The 21,575-nt window shown below is 39.6% G+C and overlaps 1 pseudogene; it reads right to left on the bottom strand.

Moving 5' to 3' along the window:
- Positions 1-873: 873 nt before the first annotated feature.
- The window catches only part of LOC128573099 (cell cycle checkpoint protein RAD17-like), a 31,816-nt pseudogene continuing 11,114 nt past the window's right edge, over positions 874-21,575 (bottom strand).

Genomic DNA, 21,575 nt, shown 5'->3' with positions numbered 1-21,575 from the left:
TATTGATAGACCTTTAGGGTCGATTCCAAATCTTGGCTGTTATGAACAGTGCTGCAATAAACACAGGACTGCAGATATATTTTCAATGTACTGAACTGTCCTCCTTTGGATATATATCTGGAAGTGGAATTTGGCTCATGTGGTAGTTGTATTTTCACTTTTTTGAGGAGTCTCCTTGCTGTTCTCCAAAGCGGTTGCTCTAATTTACATTCACAACCACAATGTACGAGGGTTCGCCTTTCTCCACATTATTGCCAGCATTCATTATTGCCAGCATTCATTATTGCCTGTCTTTTTGATAAAAAACAATTTAACCAGGGTAATATGATACCTCATTATAGTTTCTTTTGCAATTCAACATTTTAATTTTGATATAAATTATATCGCTACTTTCCAAAAAAGTATCTAAGGTATTTCACTGCACAACATATAAAAATAGTATCTGAGAAGCTAGAGATGGTAAACGGTAAATAAGGCACAAAGTTTATTTACGCTCTTAATTGCATCCTGAACTATTTTATAATTCACCTCCCCATGAATTTTTTGTATCCTGGATTACTTCTTCAAGTTTTCTGATATTTGGTATAATTTTTAAACACACTACATATACTCTCACCACCCTCCTTAAACCACTCATGAAATAAATACTATAGATTATTTGAAGGCTTGATCTTCTATTTACTTCAAGACGAGAGAAGAGTCAGCTTCTTGTGAGGAAATTCTAAAAGAGTTAAGAATTAACAAATTGTTCACAACTCAGAAAAATATATTAATACTGCTCAAATGCCACTGAATAAAACTCTCATGAATCTCTGGAGCAGGAAGCTGATTAACAGGCTGGGTACACCCTATCACTCACATAGCCTGGTGTGATTACGTCATCTTCTTCTCGTCTCTTTGGGATGGAAAGGGCTGAGGCTGGCTGGCAGGTTGTTTGCTCCCACTGTTCTGACTTAAAGAAAGGGAACAAGATTTGGGTTCAGAGATTTGCATGGGGTCACCCAGATTCCCCTCTGCAGGCTGTCCTCTCTCAAGCTGGGCTCCGTCTCCCCTGTCGTGGTGAGGCAAGTCTTCATTAGCAATCTCCCAAAGTGGCACTCCAGAGGAAGCCTTCCAATATCTTGGATAAAAGAGATCTGAGCTTGGTTTCTCATGGGAAGGGTAAGCATAGAAAGGTTTGGAAAGAGCTGAGTTTGAAGGCATAATGCTGGCAGACAGAAGTCAGAAAAAAAAGAGTTTTGTTGCAAGCATTTTCCCAATATTATCATATATTAGAAACCACTGGTCTTTGTGCAAGGATCAAAAAGTTGATCTTCCAGCGCGGGGTCTGTGACTCAAAGGAGTAAGGCGCCGGCCCCATATGCCAGAGGTGGCAGGTACAAACCCAGACCTGGCCAAAAACTGAAAAAAAAAAAAAAAGTTGATCCTCTAACTTGGCAACTGGTAAATCCTTGGGCTTTGTTGGAATATACCACACCTCTTGTAGCTATAGACGTGCCGTGTTCCCTGAGTAAAGAGCGTGTTTTGCAGACACCACTGAGGATATCATATCTGCAAAACTCAGAAATTCACTGGCTCTCACAAGATCATCTATGGCCATGAAGAAATCTATGTAGTTGTGGTGAAGATGTGAATTAAATAACTCTTCTGGCATGTGTGACGTTTCTATTACTTCCTCAGGTTGAAAAAGTATAGTCAAGTAAACAAGATGGGAGCTGAGGTGAGTCTAATTCTGTTAAAGATGCTCTTTTACAATATAGACAGTGGTTCTCAACCTTCCTAATGCTGCGACCCTTTAATATAGTTCCTCATGTTGTGGTGAACCCCAACCATGAAATTATACAACATGAAACAGAGAAACATCTTTGCCACCACTGATAGTTTGGATTTCTTGATTTTCAAGAGCTCAAAAGTCAGTGTAATTTTTTTTCTAGCTTGAGTTAAATGAATTATTTTCTTTAGAAATATTGCAGAACGAATATGACTGAATCAAGATAGGTTCTATCGCCCTAGAAGTTTGTGTAAAATTTCCTAGAGTATAGGACAAATACATGTTTCCCAATAATTATTCCATATTTAACATCATCAAATTATATGATGAAAATAGCATCACATAAATTAAATCAAAATAAATGGTTAGAAAAACAGCAAGGCATTTAAAAAGTTAAATCCAAGAACATATTTTGGACATGAGAAATAGTATTTCAAGATTATTTCAGGCATGAGAAATAATGGTCATTTTTAACGACATTAAAATGTAATTTAACGTGTTTTTCAACATTAAGATTAGAGAATTTCATGTGAAAAGTTCCTTATTCCCCTTAGCTTCAAAAATCCTTTTGAAGAAGAAAACTGGAGGCCATTTATTGCACTTCTGATATCACCAGAACATCCTTGATGGACCAACTCTAGAGAAGTTTTGTCCGGTCTGGTGATTTTTCCTCCATTCTTATTAGCTTCTATGGTCACTATTAAATTAGGAAATTTCATCATAATTGTTGGTGCCACAGGGTTGAAGCTAGTATTTGAGATAGAGCAGTCTTTTGAATTTCTGTGGGAAACAATAATCTTTGATTATTATCTCCAGTGATGCTGTCAGAGATTATGAATATAGAAGAATGTTGGCCAATCTGCACATACTTCCTTAGAGCTTCATGTAAAAATGTAAGAATATTGATAAAAATGATTAGGTCAATCTTTAACCAGAATTATCTTCTTATTAGTTCTTAGATCATCTGCAGGCATTTGTAGCTTATCATACTTTGTTGCTCTTAGTAGAAACTCTTTGAAAACTGCTGAGACTCATAGATAAATATATGGAAACTTGATTCAGGATTAAACATCTCCTTGAAATCATTTTTTTTGAAGTCTGGTAAAACTGGATTCATCCTCTCATGTACCTGAATACCGTGCTCCTTTGATAGTATTTTCATAATAGTTGTCTTTCCACGCCCATGAGGACCAGTTGTTAATAAAATAGATTCACCCTGTTTTGGTTGCCTTTTTAAGACTTGAACCAAGTGTGTGGTGCCCCATGATCATACTAATGTACACAGCTATGATTTAATAAAAAAAAAAAAAAAGACTTGAACCAGGTTTCAACTTCTTCAATTTTCTTTTTATGCATAGAAAGTTCATGCTGAGTTTCTGGTTTATATTTATCCACTCTTGGTTCATTTTCAGACAGATATTCTTTTGAATTTTCTAAACTGTAAATCTGTTCTACAGAAGATAGCTTTCCTTTTTTTCCTGCTGGAAATCTGCTACTTTCTAATGTGAAAGACACACTTTTTCTTTTGTGACTTGAATTATTCACAGCTAATGATGTGGCAGTAATAGCGGAGATGCCTGTAGTCGCTGAAAAATCATCAGATGATGGGTCTACCCAGCCTGTTACTTTTGTGGAAGATACCTTTTGGTCTAAGAAAAGTTTTTGATATCATAAACTTTGATAGTTCCCATCCATAGTATACAACCTGTAGTGGTTAAAAATATAATTCACCTCTGCTGTAAAGCTGGTAACCGTCCCTGATGTTGTCAAATTCCTAAAATGAGACGTCAGAGATCAAAGACAGATTCCAGGCTATTTCTAGCACACCCACCCCACCCCACACACTGCACAGAAAGTGCTAGGCTCAGACAATTATCTAAAGTACTCCTATAATCAGTGGGTAGCCAGGCAGAGCTCCAGTAGTCCAGCTCCAGGCCAGGGCTCTGCACCCTTATCCTTTTCATTCCCAGATGGGATGGATGGGTCAGGGGGATGGACGGGTCAGGGGGAAGAGCTATGAGAACACAGGAAGGCATGAAGCCGGAAACAGACTGGTTTCTCTAGGACAGCAGTTCTCAACCTGTGGGTTGCAGCCCCTTTTTAACAATGAAAATACATTGAGGCATTAGGAAGGAAGAGAACCACCGCTCTAAGACATACAGATAACACAGGCGCAGCTTCACCTGCCTTACTTTCCTAAAGTTGCATCATCTTGTGAGTGGAGAAGAGAGGCCAGGCTCAGGTGGAAGGGCAGCCACCTGTTCCTACTTAGGCTCAATGCTGAGCCTCTCATTGTAGTTTTGATTTAAATTTCTCTGATGACTAATAAATTTGAGCATTTTTTCATATACCCTTTGTCCCTTTGTATGTCTTATTTTGAGAAATGTCTGTTCAGATCTTTTACCCATTTTAAAATCTGAATATTTGATGTTTTCCTATTGAGTTGTTGGAGCTTCTTTTAAATACTGGTTATTAGTCCTTTGTCAGATGGGTAGTTTGCAAAAATTTCTCTCATTCTGTGGGTTGTCTCCTTCCTTTGTTGATAGTTTTCTTTGCCGTGTGGAAGCTTTTTAGCTTGATGTGGTCTCATTGGTCCAATTTTGCTTTAGTTGCCTGTGCATTGTGGGCATTACTCAAGGAGTAGTTGCCAAGACCAAAGTCCTAAAACATTTCCCCAATATTTTCTTTTAGTAGTTGCATAGTTTTGGATCTTGGATTTAAATCTTTAATCTATGTTGATTTTATTTTTGTATGTGGCAAGAGATATGGGTCTAGTTTCATTTTTCTGAACTTGGATAACCAGTTTTCACAGCACCATTTATTGAAGGACTCTATATTCTTCACAATTTTGTCAAACATAGCGGTAGATATGTGGATTTACTTCTGGTTCTCTATTCTGGTACTTTGGTCTATGTGTCTGATTTTAGGCCTGTACCACGCTATTTTGGTTACCACAGCTCTGTAGTATAATTTGAGGTCAGGTAATGAAAGTAATTCCTCCAGTTTTGTTCATTTTGCTCAGGAAGGCTTATCTATTCTGGATCTTTTTTTGATTTTATATACATTTTAGGATTTTTTTTTTCTATTTCTGTGAAGAATATCATTGGTATTATGTTGGGGACTACATTGAATCTAATGATTGCTTTAGGTAGTCTGGCTATTTTAACCAGTATTGATTCTTCTATGAACATGGAATATATTCCCATTTTTTGGACTCTTCTTCAATTTATTTCATCCATGTTTTACAATTTTTATTATGGAAATATTTAACTTTTTTGATTATGTTTTTTCTAGGTATTTTATTTTATTTTTAGCTCTTGTAATGTGGTTACTTTCTTGCCTTCTTTTTCAGATTGTTTATTGTTGGCATATAGAAATGATACTGATTTTCATATATTAATTTTGTATCTAGCAACTTTACTGAATTTATCAGTTCTAATACACAGTTTTGGTGAAATCTTTAGGTTTCTGTAGATACAAGATCATATCATTAGCAAACAAACATAATTTGACTTCTTCCTTTCAAAGTAGAATACCCTTTATTTCTTTCTCTTGTCTGATTGCTGTAGCTATAACATCTAGTACTATGAGAATTAACAGTAATAAAAATGGGCATCATTGTTTTGTTCCAGATTTTAGAGAAAAGGCTTTCAATGTTTCCCAATTCATTGTGGTACTAGCAGTGGCTTTTATCATGTTGAGGTTAAGTTCATATATGGCTTTTATTGTGTTGAGGTTAAGTTCCTTGTACACCTAGTTTGAAAGTTTTTATCATGAAATGATAATATGAATTTTATCATTTACAACATTAATTGAAATGATCATGTAATTTTTGTTCTTCACTCTGTTGATATGATGAGTCATACTGATCAATTTCTGCATGTTGGACCATCCTTGCTTCCCTGGGAGGATGCCATTTGATCATGATGAATAATGTTTTGACTGTGTTGCTGAATTTGGTTTGCTAGTATTTTGTTGAGGATTTTTGTATGTATGTTCATCTTTTTTATTGTCTTCTTCTTTTTTTTTTTTTTTGTAGAGACAGAGTTTCACTTTACTGCCCTCAGTAGAGTGCCATGATGTCACAGGACTCACAGCAACTTCCAGCTCTTGGGCTTATGTGATTCTCTTGCCTCAGCCTCCTGAGCAGCTGGGACTACAAACACCCGCCACAATGCCTGACTATTTTTTTGTTGCATTTTGGCCGGGGCTGGGTTTGAACCCACCACCCTTGGTATATGGGGCCGGCACCCTACTCACTGAGCCACAGGCGCTGCCCTTCTTCTTCTTTTTTTTTTTTTTATCAAATCATAAAGAGGTAGATCATGTATTCATTAATGTATTTAAGGGATACAGTGTGCTGATTTCATAAACAATTTGGAATGCTTACACCATACTGGTTAATATATCCCTCACCTCATTTACTTAATTATTGTGTTAAGACATTTATACTCTATACTTAATAGATCCTACATGTACCCTTGCAATATGCACCATAGGTGTGATCCCACCATTCACCATCCCTCCATCTGACCTCACCCCTTTCCTCCCACCCCCCCCACCTTCATCCTGGCCCATAGTTGTGATCTATTCTTCATATGAAAGTGTGAGTGATTGTAATAGTACTGAGTACATTGGATACTTTTTCCTACATTTTTGAGATACTTTACTAGGTAGGATATGTTCCAGCTCCATCCATATAAACATAAAAGAGGTAAAGTCTCCATTTTTTTAAAGGCTGCATAATATTCATATGCCACAATTTATTAATCCATTCATGGGTTGATGAGCACTTGGACTTCTTCAATGACTTGGCTATTATGAACTGAGCTGCAATGAACAATCTGGTGCAAATATCTTTGTTATAAAGTGATTTTTGGACTTTTGGATATACACCTAGTAGGGGAATTGCAGGGTTGAATGGCAGGTCTACCTTTAGATCCCTGAGTATTTTCCATACGTCTTTCCAAAAGGGACGTATTAGCTTGCATTCCCACCAGCAGTGCAGAAGTCTTCCCTTTTCTTCACATCCATGCCAACATCTATAGTTTTGGGATTTTGTTATGTGAGCCTCTTTTACTGGAGTTAGATGATAAAGTGGTTTTGATTTGCATTTCTCTGATGATTAAAAATGATGAGCATTTTTTCATGTGTCTATAGGCTGTGTGCCTATCTTCTTCAGAGAAGCTTCTGTTCAAGTCTCTTGCCCACAATGAAATGGGTTTATTTGTTTTTTTCTTATTAATAAGTTTGAGTTCTCTGTGGATTCTGACTATCAAACCTTTGCCAGCAACATAACCTGAAAATATCCTCTCCTATTCTGAGGGCTGTCTATTTGCTTTACTTAGTGTGTTCTTGCCTGTACAGAAGCTTTTTAGTTTGATCAGATCCCATAAAGTATTTTTGGTGTTGCTTCAATTGCCTGGGGGGTGTGGTCCTCCTCATAAAGTATTCTCCCAGGCCAATTTGTTCTTTCTCACTCCAAGAATCTTTATAGTTTCATGTCTTCAGTTTAAATATTTTATCCAGTGGGAGTCAATTTTTGTTAATGGTGAAAGGTGTGGGTCCAGTTTCAGTCTTCTACAAGTCACCTGCCAGTTTTCCCAGCACCATTTGTTAAATAAGGAATCTTTCCCCCAATTTATATTTTTGATAGGCCTATCAAAGATCAAATGACGATAAGTGTCTGGGATCATCTCTTGGTTCTCAATTCTGTTCCATACATCTACCTCTCTGGTTTTGTACCAGTACCATGCTGTTTTCATCACTACAGATTTATAGTACAGATTGAAGTCTGGTAGTGTAATTCCTCCTGATTTGTTTTTATTTCTGAGTAATGTCTTAGCTACTCAAGGTTTTTTCTGGTTCCATATAAAATGAAGTACTATTTTTTCCAGATCTTTAAAATATAACAGTGGTGCTTTGATAGGGATTGCATTAAATTTGTATATTGCTTTGGTATATGGACATTTTAACAATGTTCTGTAGATGTATGCTAAATTCAATTGTTGTATGGTGACGTTTAAGTCCAAAATTTCTTTTTTTAAATTTATTTTATTATTATTATTTTTTAATTAAATCATAGCTGTGTACATTGATATGATCATGGGGCATCATACACTAGCTTCATAGACCGTTTGCCACATTTTCATCACACTGGTTAACATAGCCTTCCTGGCATTTTCTTAGTTATTGTGCTAAGACATTTAAATTCCATATTTACTAAGTTTCACATATACCCTTGTAAAATGCACTGCAGGTGTAATCCCAGCAATGTCCCTCCCTCTGCCCACCTACCCCCTCCCTCCTCTCCCTTTTCCCCTTCCCCCTATTCTTAGGTTGTAACTGGGTTATAGCTTTCATGTGAAAGCCCTAAATTAGTTTCATAGTAGGGCTGAGTGCATTGGGTACTTTTTCTTCCATTCTTGAGATACTTTACTAAGAAGAATATGTTCCAGCTCCATCCATGTAAGCATGAAAGAGGTAAACTCTCCATTTTTCTTTAAGAATGCATAATATTCCATGGTGTACATATACCACAATTTATTAATCCATTCGTGGATCGATGGGCACTTGGGCTTTTTCCATGACTTAGCAATTATGAATAGGGCTGCAATAAACATTCTGGTACAAATATCTTTGTTATGATGTGATTTTTGGTCTTCTGGGTATATGCCAAGTAGAGGAATTACAGGATTGAATGGCAGCTCTATTTTTAGACCTCTAAGTGTTCTCCATATATCTTTCCAAAAGGAATGTATTAATTTGCATTCCCACCAGCAGTGCAAAAGTGTTCCCTTTTCTCCACATCCACACCAACATCTCTGGTCTTGGGATTTTGTGAGATAGGCTAGTCTCACTGGAGTTAGATGATAATTCAAAGTAGTTTTGATTTGCATTTCTCTGATGATTAAAGATGATGAGCATTTTTTCATATGTCTGAAGGCCATGTGCCTGTCTTCTTCAGAGAAGTTTCTCTTCAAATCCCTTTCCCAGCCTGCGATGGGATCCCTTGTTCTATTCTTGCTAATGCGTTTGAGTTTTCTGTGGATTCTGGTTATTAAACCTTTGTGGAGACATAACCTGCAAATATCTTCTCCCATTCTGAGGGCTGTTTGCTTGCTTTACTTACTGTGTTCTTGGCTGTGCAGAAGTTTTTATTTTGATCAAGTCCTAGTAGTGTATTTTTGAAGCTGCTTCAATTGCCCGGGGGGTCCTCCTCATAAAATACTCACCCAGACCAATTTCTTCAAGGGTTTTCCCTGCAATCTCCTTTAGTATTTATTTATTTTTTTTATTGTTGGGGATTCATTGAGGGTACAATAAGCCAGGTGACACTGATTGCAATAGTTAGGTAAAGTCCCTCTTGCAATCATGTCTTGCCCCATAAAGTATGACACACACCAAGGCCCCACCCAACTCCCTCCATCCCTCTTTCTACTTTCCCCCCCTCATAACCTTAATTGTCATTAATTGTCCTCATATCAAAATTGTGTACATAGGATTCATGCTTCTCCATTCTTGTGATGCTTTACTAAGAATATGTCTTCCACTGCCATCCAGGTTAATACGAAGGATGTAAAGTCTCCATTTTTTTTAATGGCTGAATAGTATTCCATGGTGTACATATACCACAGCTTGTTAATCCATTTCTGGGTTGGTGGGCATTTAGGCTGTTTCCACATTTTGGTGATTGTAAATTGATCTGCAATAAACAGTCTAGTACAGTGTCCTTATGATAAAAGGATTTTTTTCCTTCTGGGTAGATGCCCAGTAATGGGATTGCAGGATCAAATGGGAGGTCTAGCTTGAGTGCTTTGAGATTTCTCCATACTTCCTTCCAGAAAGGTTGTATTAGTTTGCAGTCCCACCAGCAGTGTAAAAGTGTTCCCTTCTCTCCACATCCACGCCAGCATCTGCAGTTTTGAGATTTTGTGATGTGGGCCATTCTCACTGGGGTTAGATGATATCTCGGGGTTGTTTTGATTTGCATTTCTCTAATATATAGAGATGATGAACATTTTTTCATGTGTTTGTTAGCCATTTGTCTGTCATCTTTAGAGAAAGTTCTATTCATGTCTCTTGCCCATTGATATATGGGATTGTTGGCTTTTTTCATGTGGATTAATTTGAGTTCTCTATAGATCCTAGTTATCAAGCTTTTGTCTGATTGAAAATATGCAAATATCCTTTCCCATTGTGAAGGTTGTCTCTTTGCTTTGGTTATTGTCTCCTTAGCTGTACAGAAGCTTTTCAGTTTAATGAAGTCCCATTTGTTTATTTTTGTTGTTGTTGCAATTGCCGTGGCAGTCTTCTTCATGAAGTCTTTTCCCAGGCCAATATCTTCCAGTGTTTTTCCTATGCTTTCTTTGAGGATTTTTATTGTTTCATGCCTTAAATTTAAGTCCTTTATCCATCTTGAATCGATTTTTGTGAGTGGGGAAAGGTGTGTGTCCAGTTTCAGTCTTTTACATGTAGATATCCAGTTCTCCCAACACCATTTATTGAATAGGGAGTCTTTCACCCAGGGTATGTTCTTGTTTGGTTTATCGAAGATTAGGTAGTTGTAAGATGTTAGTTTCATTTCTTGGTTTTCAATTCAATTCCAAGTGTCTATGTTTCTGTTTTTGTGCCAGTACCATGCTGTCTTGACCACAATGGCTTTGTAGTACAGACTAAAATCTGGTATGCTGATGCCCCCAGCTTTATTTTTATTACTAAGAACTGCCTTAGCTATACAAGGTTTTTTCTGGTTCTATACAAAACGCAGAATCATTTTTTCCAAATCTTGAAAGTACGATGTTGGTATTTTGATAGGAATGGCATTGAATAGGTAGATTGCTTTGGGAAGTATAGACATTTTACAATGTTGATTCTTCCCGTCCATGAGCATGGTATGTTCTTCCATTTGTTAATATCCTCTGCTATTTCCTTTCTCAGGATTTCATAGTTTTCTTTATAGAGGTCCTTCACAGCCTTCGTTAGGTATATTCCTAGGTATTTCATTTTCTTTGAAACTATGGTGAAGGGAGTTGTGTCCTTAATTAGCTTCTCATCTTGACTATTATTGGTGTATACAAAGGCTACTGACTTGTGGACATTGATTTTATATCCTGAAGCATTATTGTAATTTTTGATGACTTCTAGGAGACTTGTGGTTGAGTCTTTGGGGTTCTCTAAGTATAAGGTCATGTTGTCAGCAAAGAGGGAGAGTTTGACCTCCTCTGCTCCCATTTGGATTCCCTTTATTTCCTTGTCTTGCCAAATTGTATTGGCTAGAACTTCCAGCACTATGTTGAATAGTAAAGGTGACAGAGGGCAACCGTGTCTTAATCTCATCTCTGACCTAGCTATCATTCAGCATAAGGTTATTTAACTTTGATGTTTTTGTATGAGTACGCAGATTCCTCTTGTTACATAGCTCAAGTTTTAGTCCATGGTTGTCCGAGAAGATGCAAGGAATAATTTCTATTCCTTTAAATTTACTGAGGTTAGACTTGTGAACTAAGATGTGATCGATTTTGGAGTAAGTTCCGTGGGCTGATGAGAAGTATGTGTATTCAGTTTTGTTAGGATGAAATGTTCTGTAGATGTCTGCTAAATCCAAATGTTGGATGGTTACGTGTAAATCTAAAATTTCTTTGCGCAGCTTCTTGTTGGAGGATTGATCCAACACTGCCAAAGGAGTGTTGAAATCTCCGACTATTATGGAGCTGGAGGAAATCAAGTTGCTCATGTCAGTTAGAGTTTCTCTTATAAATTGAGGTGCATTCTTGTTGGGTGCATAGATATTAATAATTGAAATCTCATCATATTGAGTGTTACGCTTAACAAACATGAAGTGACCAATCTGTCCTTCCTTTTGTTGGTTTAAAGCCTATTGTATCTGCAAATAAAATTGCAACACATGCTTTTTTCTGATTACCATTTGCCTGAAATATGGATGACCATCCTTTCACCCTGAGTCTGTATTTGTCTTTTAAGTTATGATGTGACTCTTGTATGCAACAAATATCTGGCCTGAGTTTTTGTATCCAATCTGCTAAACTATGCCTCTTTAGAGGACTGTTTAAGCCGTTCACATTAATGGAGAATATTGATAAGTCTCGTAAAATTCTGGGTATTGTGTTTTTCAAAAGTCCAGTGCACATTTTTAATCCTGTCACCAGTGTGGAAATTGGAGTTTCATCCAAAGTTTCTGAGTTGGTTTACTTTTGTGGTATAGGATTGGGTTGGTCATTATGGAGGATAGGTCTGAGAATATCCTGAAGAGCTGGTTTGGTTATGGCAAATTTCTTCAACATATGAGTGTCATTAAATTATTTAGTTTCTCCATCATAAATGAAACTCAGTTTAGCTGGATACAAGATCCTGGGTTGAAAGTTATTTTGCTTTAGGAGATTAAAAGTCGATGACCATCCTCTTCTGGCTTGAAAAGTTTCAGCAGAGAGATCTGCAGTCATTCTAATATTCTTCCCTTTGTAAGTAATGGCTTTCTTTCGCCTGGAAGCTTTGAGAATTTTCTCCTTCATATTAACCTTAGTGAAGTTAATTATGATATACCTGGGGGATGTCTTATTGGGGTTGAGTCGTGCTGGGGTTCTGAAGCTGTCTGCTATCTGAATTTCAGAATCTCTAGGCATGTCTGGAAAATTCTCTTTCATAATTTCATGCATAAGGGCCTCTGTGCCCAGAGAGGCCATTTCATCAGTTTCAGGAATTCCAATGATTCGGATATTGAACTTCTTGAAATTATTTCAGAGATCTCGGAGAGAATGATCCATTTTTGCTCTCCATTTTTCTTCCTCTGAGAGTTTGGGAGCATTCAAAGACTTTATCTTCAATGTCAGAAATCCTTTCTTCTGCTTGCTCCATTCTGTTGCTGAGGGATTCTACTGTATTTTTCATATGTTTGAAGGCTGCAAATTCTTGCTTCAGTGTGTCTAAGTCTTTGGTGGTTTTGGCTTTAAATTCGTTACATTCTTGAGACAACATTTGAATTTCTCCTCGAATTCCTAATTCCACTTTATTAATCTTGTCTGCAATCCAAATTCTGAATTCGATTTCTGACATCTCAGCCTGTTGTTTATGAATTGGATCTTCAGTTACATCTGCCATATCTTTCCTTTGGGGGGTTGATCTATTCTGGTTATTCATGTTACCAGAGTTTTCCCACTGATTCCACCCCATGTTTGTTTTATTCCCTTTGATTTTTCCCCTGGGGTTTTGTTGAGGGGCTTTGTTGTGGCCTGAGAAACTGGGGCCCTGTGTGGTGTGGGGGGGCTTAGTGGTTCTGTCTTGTTTTCAGCTGGTTTCTGTTCAACCTTAGTGAAACATTTGCTCTGGGTTGAAGTCTTAGCTGTGGAGAAAAACCAGCAATTAATTCCCCCTGACCACCACTGGCAACAATTGTAAAAGGAAAATCAAACCTTCCTACAACTGCACACCCATGGCACCACCTGAAAAGTCCTCAGGCTATTGGTTCTGTTCAAAAGGTCCAAATCAATTGTCTCATTTGGCACCTGTCTTGGGTGGGAGAGTTCAAGAGGTTTCTGGGAACTGGATCACAGGGGTCTGGTGACTACTCTGATTTGGCTTGCTCCAGTGCTGCCTGGAGTCAGGAGGAGCCACCCCGCAAATAGATCGGTCTGGGAAGGTTGATGCCTCCTTCCCCACCTTGCCCCTCTGTCGGACCCAGTCACTGATATCCCTGCACATGGCTGACCCAGTTGCCTGTAGTGAACAGATACTCCAGGGGTTTGCACCTGCCTGAATCACGAGGAAATCTGCCAGGCCTCTGCACTCTGCCACTATCCAGCAGGATAGGTGAGGTCTGACATCCTTGGGCACTTAATGAAGGTTGGGTATGTTCACTCAGGCCAAGCTCTGCCTCTGATTGATGTAACTGACAGAACAGAACAGAACAACTTTGCGGGATTGTGTCTCTGTTCCTGCTAAATTCACCTGCAGAAGAGAAGCTGTTCTGAATTCCAACGTCCTGTCTTTGCTGATGGAAGTTCATATTTGGTTACCTCTCTGAGTTGGCCCCGCCCTGGAAACTTCCCAGGTTTGTGAGTCACCTCAGATAAATCCTTTACTCCTGGGTGGCCTCCTCTGGTTGCCCAGGGTGACAGGGTGTGTGGCTTCAGAATATCCAGGAGTGAGGCGTTTTGCTATTAAAAAAGAACGGCTGTTGATCTGCCTCCAGGAACTGCAGCTTTGGTGTGGCTCGCCCCCAGCTGACCCTTCTCTCCTCTCTCCCGTGCCCCAGAGTCAGCACTGACCAGCCGCAGTTTATGCTCTGTCCACACCCCTCGAGAGATGACCCAAAATTCCAGACTCCTTGGGGGACAGGCCCCCAGACCCCAGAGTGAGAGTGGAGGGGAGTGCTGGGAGCTGAGCATTGCAAGCGGGGAGGATACATAGTTTCACACAGTTTTATGCCTGGCTGTATTGCTGCCCAAGGAGGGCTGCTGCACCACACCTCAGGGAAGCGCCACCCTGGAATGGCTCCCCCTCAGCCAACTGTTCTCTCCTCGCTCCCGTGCCCCAGAGTCAGCGCTGACCAGCTGCAGCTTGGGCACTGTCCACACCCCTTGAGAAATCACCCAATTATCCGAACTTCTGGAGGACAGGCCTCTAGACCTCAGTGTGAGTGGAGGGGAGTGCTGGGTGTTCAGAGTTGCAGGAAAAGGATATTTACAGTTTTATGCAGTTTTATGCCTGGGAGGAGAACGCCATGGCACCCTAGTAGGGGAGGTAGGTCCAGTTTTTAGAAGTTCTCTCCCATGGACTTAAGTGGGAGGGCCTTTGATTTTGCCCGTTTGTTTGTGGGGCTCTTGACCCAGTCTCATGGGGAAGGGGGGAATCCTGTCTGCTTGGTGATGGATTCTTGTACCTTTTGTTTGTGTCCTTGTGGTTGCAGCTCACCTCAGCAGGTTTGATGCGTGTTCTTCAACCTTCTCTCTTGGTGCAGCTCAAATCCACCAGGTTGCTTACTAAATTTTTGTCCCTTAACTCTCCTTCTGGACAGGAGCCTTTGTGGAAAGCTGGCTTCAGTCAGCCATCTTGTCTCCCTCAGGATAGCTAATTTTAAATCCTCTTTCTCTCAGAATTCATTCCACTGTCCGACTTCCTAGTTGTACTGGCTGTTTAGCTGTTGCCTCTTCTCTCTTCACATTCCAGGGCTCTTTCCTTTGTTCCAGACATGTGATCAGGTCTGGCTTAGAGGCAGCAAGTCCTTTGATATATGTATCTGAGAACCAGCCATGTCTTCTTCTCTTTTTCCTAGTCTGTGATTTCTTTTCAGGTAAGATTGTCTCAAAGTCCGGCCTTATCTTCTGAATTGCAGGTGGAGGCCAGGTCATGTGTGCAGATTCTAGATGAGATCCAGATTGCTCTGTATTCCTGGTTTCTGGGTGCCACTAGACATGCCACAGTGAAGAGAAGACTACCCCAAAATTTATTTGCTTAGTTTCTTAATGGAGGATATATCCAACACTGCCAAAGGGGTATTGAAATCTCCAACTATTATGGTGCTGGAAGGTATTAAATTGTTCATGTCTGTTAGGGACTCCCTTATAAATTGAGGAGCATTCTGGTTGGGTGCTAAATGTTAATAATTAAAGTATCATCATGTTGAGTGTTTCTCTTAAGAAATATAAAGTGACCATCCTTGTTGTTCCTTACTTTTGTTGGCTTTAAGTCTAATGTATCTGCAAATAAAATTACAATTCCTGCTTTTTCTCTGATTTCAGTTTGCCTGGATCATAGATACCCATCCCCTCACCCTGAATCTATATTTATCCTTTAAGGTAAGATGAGATTCTTGTATGCTGCAGATATCTGGCCTGAGTTTTTGTATACAGTCAGGCAACCTGTGTTTCTGAACAGGACAATTTAAACCATTCACATTAATTGAGAGTATTGATAAGAGAGTATTGATTGAGAGTTTTTTGAAAGTCCAGTGGACATTTTTAATCCTTTTGCAACTGTGGAAATTGGGTTTTGATGAAGAATTTCAGAGTCAGTTTACTTTGGTGGTAGAGCATTGTGCTGGTCATTATGGAAGATGGGTCTGAGGATATTCTGAATAGCTTGTTTAGTTATGGCAAATTTCTTCAACCTGTGTATGCCATTGAAGTATTTAACTTCCCTGTCAGAAATGAGACTCAATTTAGCTGGATACAGGATCCTGGGCTGAAAGTTGTTTTGTTTTTGGAGATTGAAGGTTGATGACCATCCTCTTCTAGCTTGAAAACTTTCAGCAGAGAGATCTACAGTCATTCTAATATTCTTCCCCTTGTAGGTTATGATTTCCTTATGTCTGGCTGCTTGCAGGATTTTCTCCTTGACATTAACTTTGGTGAAGTTAATTACAATGTGTCTAGGACAGGGGTTCTCAAACTTTTTAAACAGGCGGCCAGTTCTCATACCATTGGAGGGCTGGACTATAGTTAAATATAAAAACTATGAACAAATTCCTATGCACACTGCACATATCTTATTTTGAAGTAAAAAAACAAAATGGGAATAAATACAATCACACCTCCTCATGTGGCCTGTGGGCCCCAGTTTGAGGACCCCTGGTCTAGGAGATGATTTTTTTGGATTGAGTCATGCTGGGGTTCTGAAATTGTCTGCTATCTGAATTTCAGTATCTCTTACCATGCCTGGGAAGTTCTCCTCAATTATTTCTTGGAGTAGAATATCTGTGCCTTTCAGATCATCCTCTTCTCCTTCAGGAATTCCTATGAGGCAACTGTTTGCTTTTTTGGAGTGGTCCCACAATTCTCTCAGGGAATGATTTATTTTTGTTCTCCACTGCTCTTCCACTTCGAATGTTTGGGAGCATTCACAAGCTTAGTCTTCAATGTCAGAGATGCTGTCTTCTGCCTGCTCCATTCTGTTATTGAGGGATTCTACTGTATTTCTCAGATCTTTGAGGGCTGCAAGCTCTTGTCTCAATGTGTCACTATCTTTGGTGATTTTGTCTTTGAATTTATTGAATTCTCGAGACAACTTTTGAATTACTTTCTGAATTTCTAATACCAACCTTAGGTCCATTCTGTTATTCTTATTTGTAATCCAAATTCTGAATTTGATTTCTGACATCTCAGCCATTTGTTTATGAATGGGATCTTCTGTTGTGTCTCCTTTGCCATTCCTTGGGGGAATTGATCTACTCTGATTATTCACATTGCCAGAGTTTTTCTGCTGATTCTGCCCCATGATTATTGTTTGCTGTTTGGCTAGAGAAGCTGGTGAGGTGAAATTGAATTGAGGACTCCTACCAAAGAACTGGGACTGGTGATTGTGGCTTTTCCCCTAGAGCTTTACAAAGTCCCATTCAGTACTACAACTTGAAACTCTGGGGCCCTGCTTGATGTGATGGGGCTAGATGCCTCTGTCCTGTATTCAGCTAGTCTATGTCCCATCCTAGCGAATCAGTGGCTTTGGGTTGAAATCTCAGCTGTGGAGATATATAAGCAATTATGACACCCTGCTCCCCAAAGGCAACAGCTGGAAGAGGGGAATCCCACCCTCCCACAACAACACAACCAGGATACAATCTTGGTGGTTCCTGGGGTATTGGCCCAGGTCAAGAGTTCCAAACCAATTGTTCTGGTCAACACAAACACAAATCAAGTGGGAGAGTTCAAAAGGTCTCCAGCAACTAGACAGCGGGAGTCCACTGGCAGCTCAAGTGTAACTCACTCAGGTGCTTTGTGGAGTCAGAATGGCCCACCCAGCAAAATAGTCTGGGGGGGGGCTGGTGCCTCCTTCCCCACTTTGCACCTCCATCACACCCAGGCACTGGTAGTCCCACTGGGCTGTGGCCCAGTTTCCTCCAATGAGCAAATGAACCAAGGATTTCGGCCTGCCAGAGTCAGAGGGAAGTCAATGCCTCAGCCAGGTGATCACACTCTGCCACCAGCTGGCTGGGGGAGCTGAGGTCTATTTCAGGTGCTCAATGGAAAATGGGGGGTCTTCCACCTGAGCTTGTTCCAAACCAGAGGTTAAAAAAGCAGCAAATGTTTTTTATCCTCAGAAAATGTTCCTCTGCCCCAGCCACTCTGCTCCTCTGGTATCCCTGCAATGCGAGTTCCAGCTCCCTCTGGCAGTCCACATAATTAGGGAGGTGTCTCTCTGAAATTTGATACTGGCAGGATCATCTATTAATGCTGATGCTGGGTGGTAGGTGTCTCTACTTGGGTTCCTGTGCCACTGTGGTTCCTGAGTCTCCCGTTGAATGGAGACCTAAGTCTCCATCCACTGCTGAGTTGCACTTTCTCAGAGCCAGACCAGACACCTTCCCTCCTGTGCCTTTCTGCACTGTTACCAGATTCACAGTTACAGCGTAGCTGCACTACTGCAGTCCATGCAATGCCCAGTACTAACAAAGAACTTTGGACACTCTGATCTCTTCAGGGGTCGGGCTTCTAGACTGCCAGGTGGGGGGAAGGGTGGACTGGAAGTTCAAAGTGGCAGGGAAAATATTTGTTCAACCTTTCTGCCAGACAAGAGAATGCCTGGGATCACAGCAGGAACTCTCTGGAGAAGGAGTCCCAGCTTCCAGCAACTTGCTCCCCTGGGGTGAGAGAAGAGAACCTTAGTTCACTGCTCACTAGTAGAGATCCCACAGCAAGCAAGCAACTCTCTTGGGGGAGGGGACGGACACATGTCCTCTTTGGGATGGGTTCTGTACCTGAAATTTTATTCCTTGTCACAGCTTGCCTCAGCAGAGATGTGCAATCAGCTGGGCTCCCACCTTTAGCTTTGTTGACTTCTTTCTGGCCATTATCTCTCCTTCTGGATGGGAGCTTCTGTTGAATGCTGGCTTTAGTCATCCAGCATCCCCTACACCTCTTTGCTCTTATTGAACATAAAAATTGGAGTTAGGGAAAATAGCCAACCTGATGATTTAGCAAAACCATAAGACACATTGGAACAAAATGAACAAACAAACAAAAAAGCAACCAGACACACAAACAGACAGACAATCTACAACAAACAAACCAACAAACAAAAAACTCAAATAGCCTGATGTAAGTACTCTCAGCAACCATAAGAGGAAGGGAAGAAGATAAAAAAATGATAATATTAATAATAATTAAAAAAATTAACAATAACTACTTCAAGAAATGAAAAAGGAAAAAATGCAAAAAAATCAAAAAGAATGAGCAAAGAAAGAAAGGCACCAACAATAAAACAATTATTTATATGTATATATAAAAACATATGACTATATGTATGCCATAGGGATCAACTTTAGTAGGAATATATTTATTTTGCAATATACTTTCTGGACACCAGGTGGCGCTGTGAGTAGTTCCTAGGCTTATACCTGTTTCCCAGCTTAGACTGTTCTTGGTGGTTGCCTGGTTACCTACCTAGTGCCTAGAACCTTCCGAACCGTTTATTCCACCAATCTCAAAAAATCTTCACAGGCAGGTCTCACAAATTCTCCTTGCAACAGTTCCTGTGAAGTGTGGGATATACTGGGCCTGCTCTGAGTGCAGGATGACTGCCTGCAGGTGAGACTCAAATCACAGCTCCTGGCCCATGTGGAAATGTGCCTGCTGCGACTGCCACCTCCCAAATTTTAAAACATTGGTGGCTTCCAATCTGGGATCTTTCCCGTCTGAGTGTCTCTCCCATGCCTAACCACAGTGGCGCCTCTCTGCCAAATTCCACTCAGGAGTCCATACTTCACCAGTCTTTCCACACTATACCTAGTTTCCCCATGAAGTTGGAATTGTAATCCTCCGTGAGGGACCTGGGTGCCGTTGCTGCTGCTGGGTGCAAAAACCTTCCTGGCAGTCTTGCAGTGCAGGATTACACTCCAAGTCCTGTAATCTGCCACCTCGCTGCACTTCCCGAACTGCCATTCCACACCAATATTCCATATTGGGAATGATCTGGCCCACTCACTCTCACCTGTAGTTCTGGGAGAGCTGGGCTAAATGTCTTTCCCGGCTGCCATCATGCTCCGCCTCTATATGTTCATCTTAGATATTGGCCAATAGTTTTCTTTTTTTGGTTGTTATTGTGTCTTTGTCTGGTTTTGGTGTCAAGGTAATATAGGTCTTGTAGAATACGTTTGAAAGTAATCCCTTTTCCTTGAATTTTTGAATAATGTAAGTAGAGTCAGTATTAATTATTTAAAAACAATTATTTCAGAATATTACAGGGGTATAAATATTTTTTGTGCATTGTAATTGTCGAGTGTGAATTTACCCAGACCACCCCCCCTTCTGCTTGATATCCATTGGGTTTCACTTCCATATAGTTCACATACGTGTTGATTGAAAAGTTCTATTTGAGTATAAGCACATATGGTGTTTGTTTTTCCATTCTTGTGATACTTCACTTAGAAGAGTGGTTTCCAGTTCCATCTAGGTTATTACAAAAATTACTAGATCACCATTAATTTTTTATGACTCAGTAGTACTCCATGGCATACATACAGCACATTTTGTTAATCTACGCATGTATTGGTGGGCACTTGGATTGTTTCCACATCTTTGCAATTGTGAATTGTGCTGCAATAAACATTCTAGTTCAAGTGCCTTTTTGATTAAATGTCTTTTTTTTCCCTGTTTGGGTAAATACCAAGTAGTAGGTCTCTGGGTGAAATGGTAGGTCTCTTTTTAGTTCTTTGAGGTTATCTTCATATTACTTTCTATAGAGGTACTAGTTTGCAGTCCCACCAACAGTGTATAATAGTTTCTTTATCTCTTCATCCTCTCCAGCACTTGTCATTTTGGGATTCTTAACAGGAGCATTCTCAGTGGATTTAGATCGCATTTCCCTGATGATTATAGACATTGAATATTTTTTCATTGTTTATTGGCCACGAGTGTACCTTCATTTGGAAAGTTTCATGTCTTCTGCCCACTTTGTAATGAGGTTGGTTGAGTTTTTCTTGCTGATTTACTTGAGTTTTTCTCTGTGGTGTATGATTTTGTTTGCTTTATCAAAGATCAGATGACAATATGAAAATGGTTTTATATCTGATTTTCCTATTCTGATCCCATTGGTCTATATGTCTGTTCCTGTGCCAGTATCATGCTATTTTGGTTACTATTACCTTTTAGTATAGCTTGAAGCCTGGTGAAATGGTGCCTCTTGATTTGTTCTTTTTGCTTAAGGTTTTTTTTTTTCTTCCTCATTTCATATGAAGGGTAAAGGTATTTTTTCTAGATCTTCAAAAAACAAATGATGTTGGTATTTTAATGGAGGATTACATTGAATCTCTAAATCACTTTGGATAGTATAGACATTTAAACAATGTTGATTATGCCAATTTGTGAGCATGATATGTTTTTCCATCTCTTTACAACCTCTGCAATTTTTTTGTTTTAGGCCCTTCCTCAGTATTTGTGGTTCTCCTTATAGAGGTCTTTCATCTTCTTGGTTAAATATATTCCTAGGCATTTTATTTTCTTTGTTGCTATTATGAAGGGTATTGAAACTTGGATTTGATTCTTAGCTTGACTGCTGTTGGGGTATACAAATACTACCGGTTTGTGTATATTGATTTTGTAATCTGAGGCTTTGCAGAATTTGTTTATCAATTCCAGGAGTCCCTTGGCAGAATTTGGGATTTTTTAGGTATAAGATCATATCATTAGCAAAGAGTAATAATTAGTCCTTTTCTTTCTCCATTGAATACCCTTGAATACCCTTTCTCCATTTGAATACCCTTAATTTCTTTTTCTTATTTGATTGCTGTGGCTAGAACTTCTAGCACCATGTTGAATAGAAGTGGTAATAGTGGGAAATGTTATCTGGCTCCAGT

Source organism: Nycticebus coucang, chromosome 20 (assembly GCF_027406575.1).
Source record: "Nycticebus coucang isolate mNycCou1 chromosome 20, mNycCou1.pri, whole genome shotgun sequence".
NCBI lineage: Eukaryota > Metazoa > Chordata > Mammalia > Primates > Lorisidae > Nycticebus > Nycticebus coucang.
Note: the sequence above shows the minus strand (reverse complement) of the source record. Positions and strands in the feature narration are given on the sequence as shown.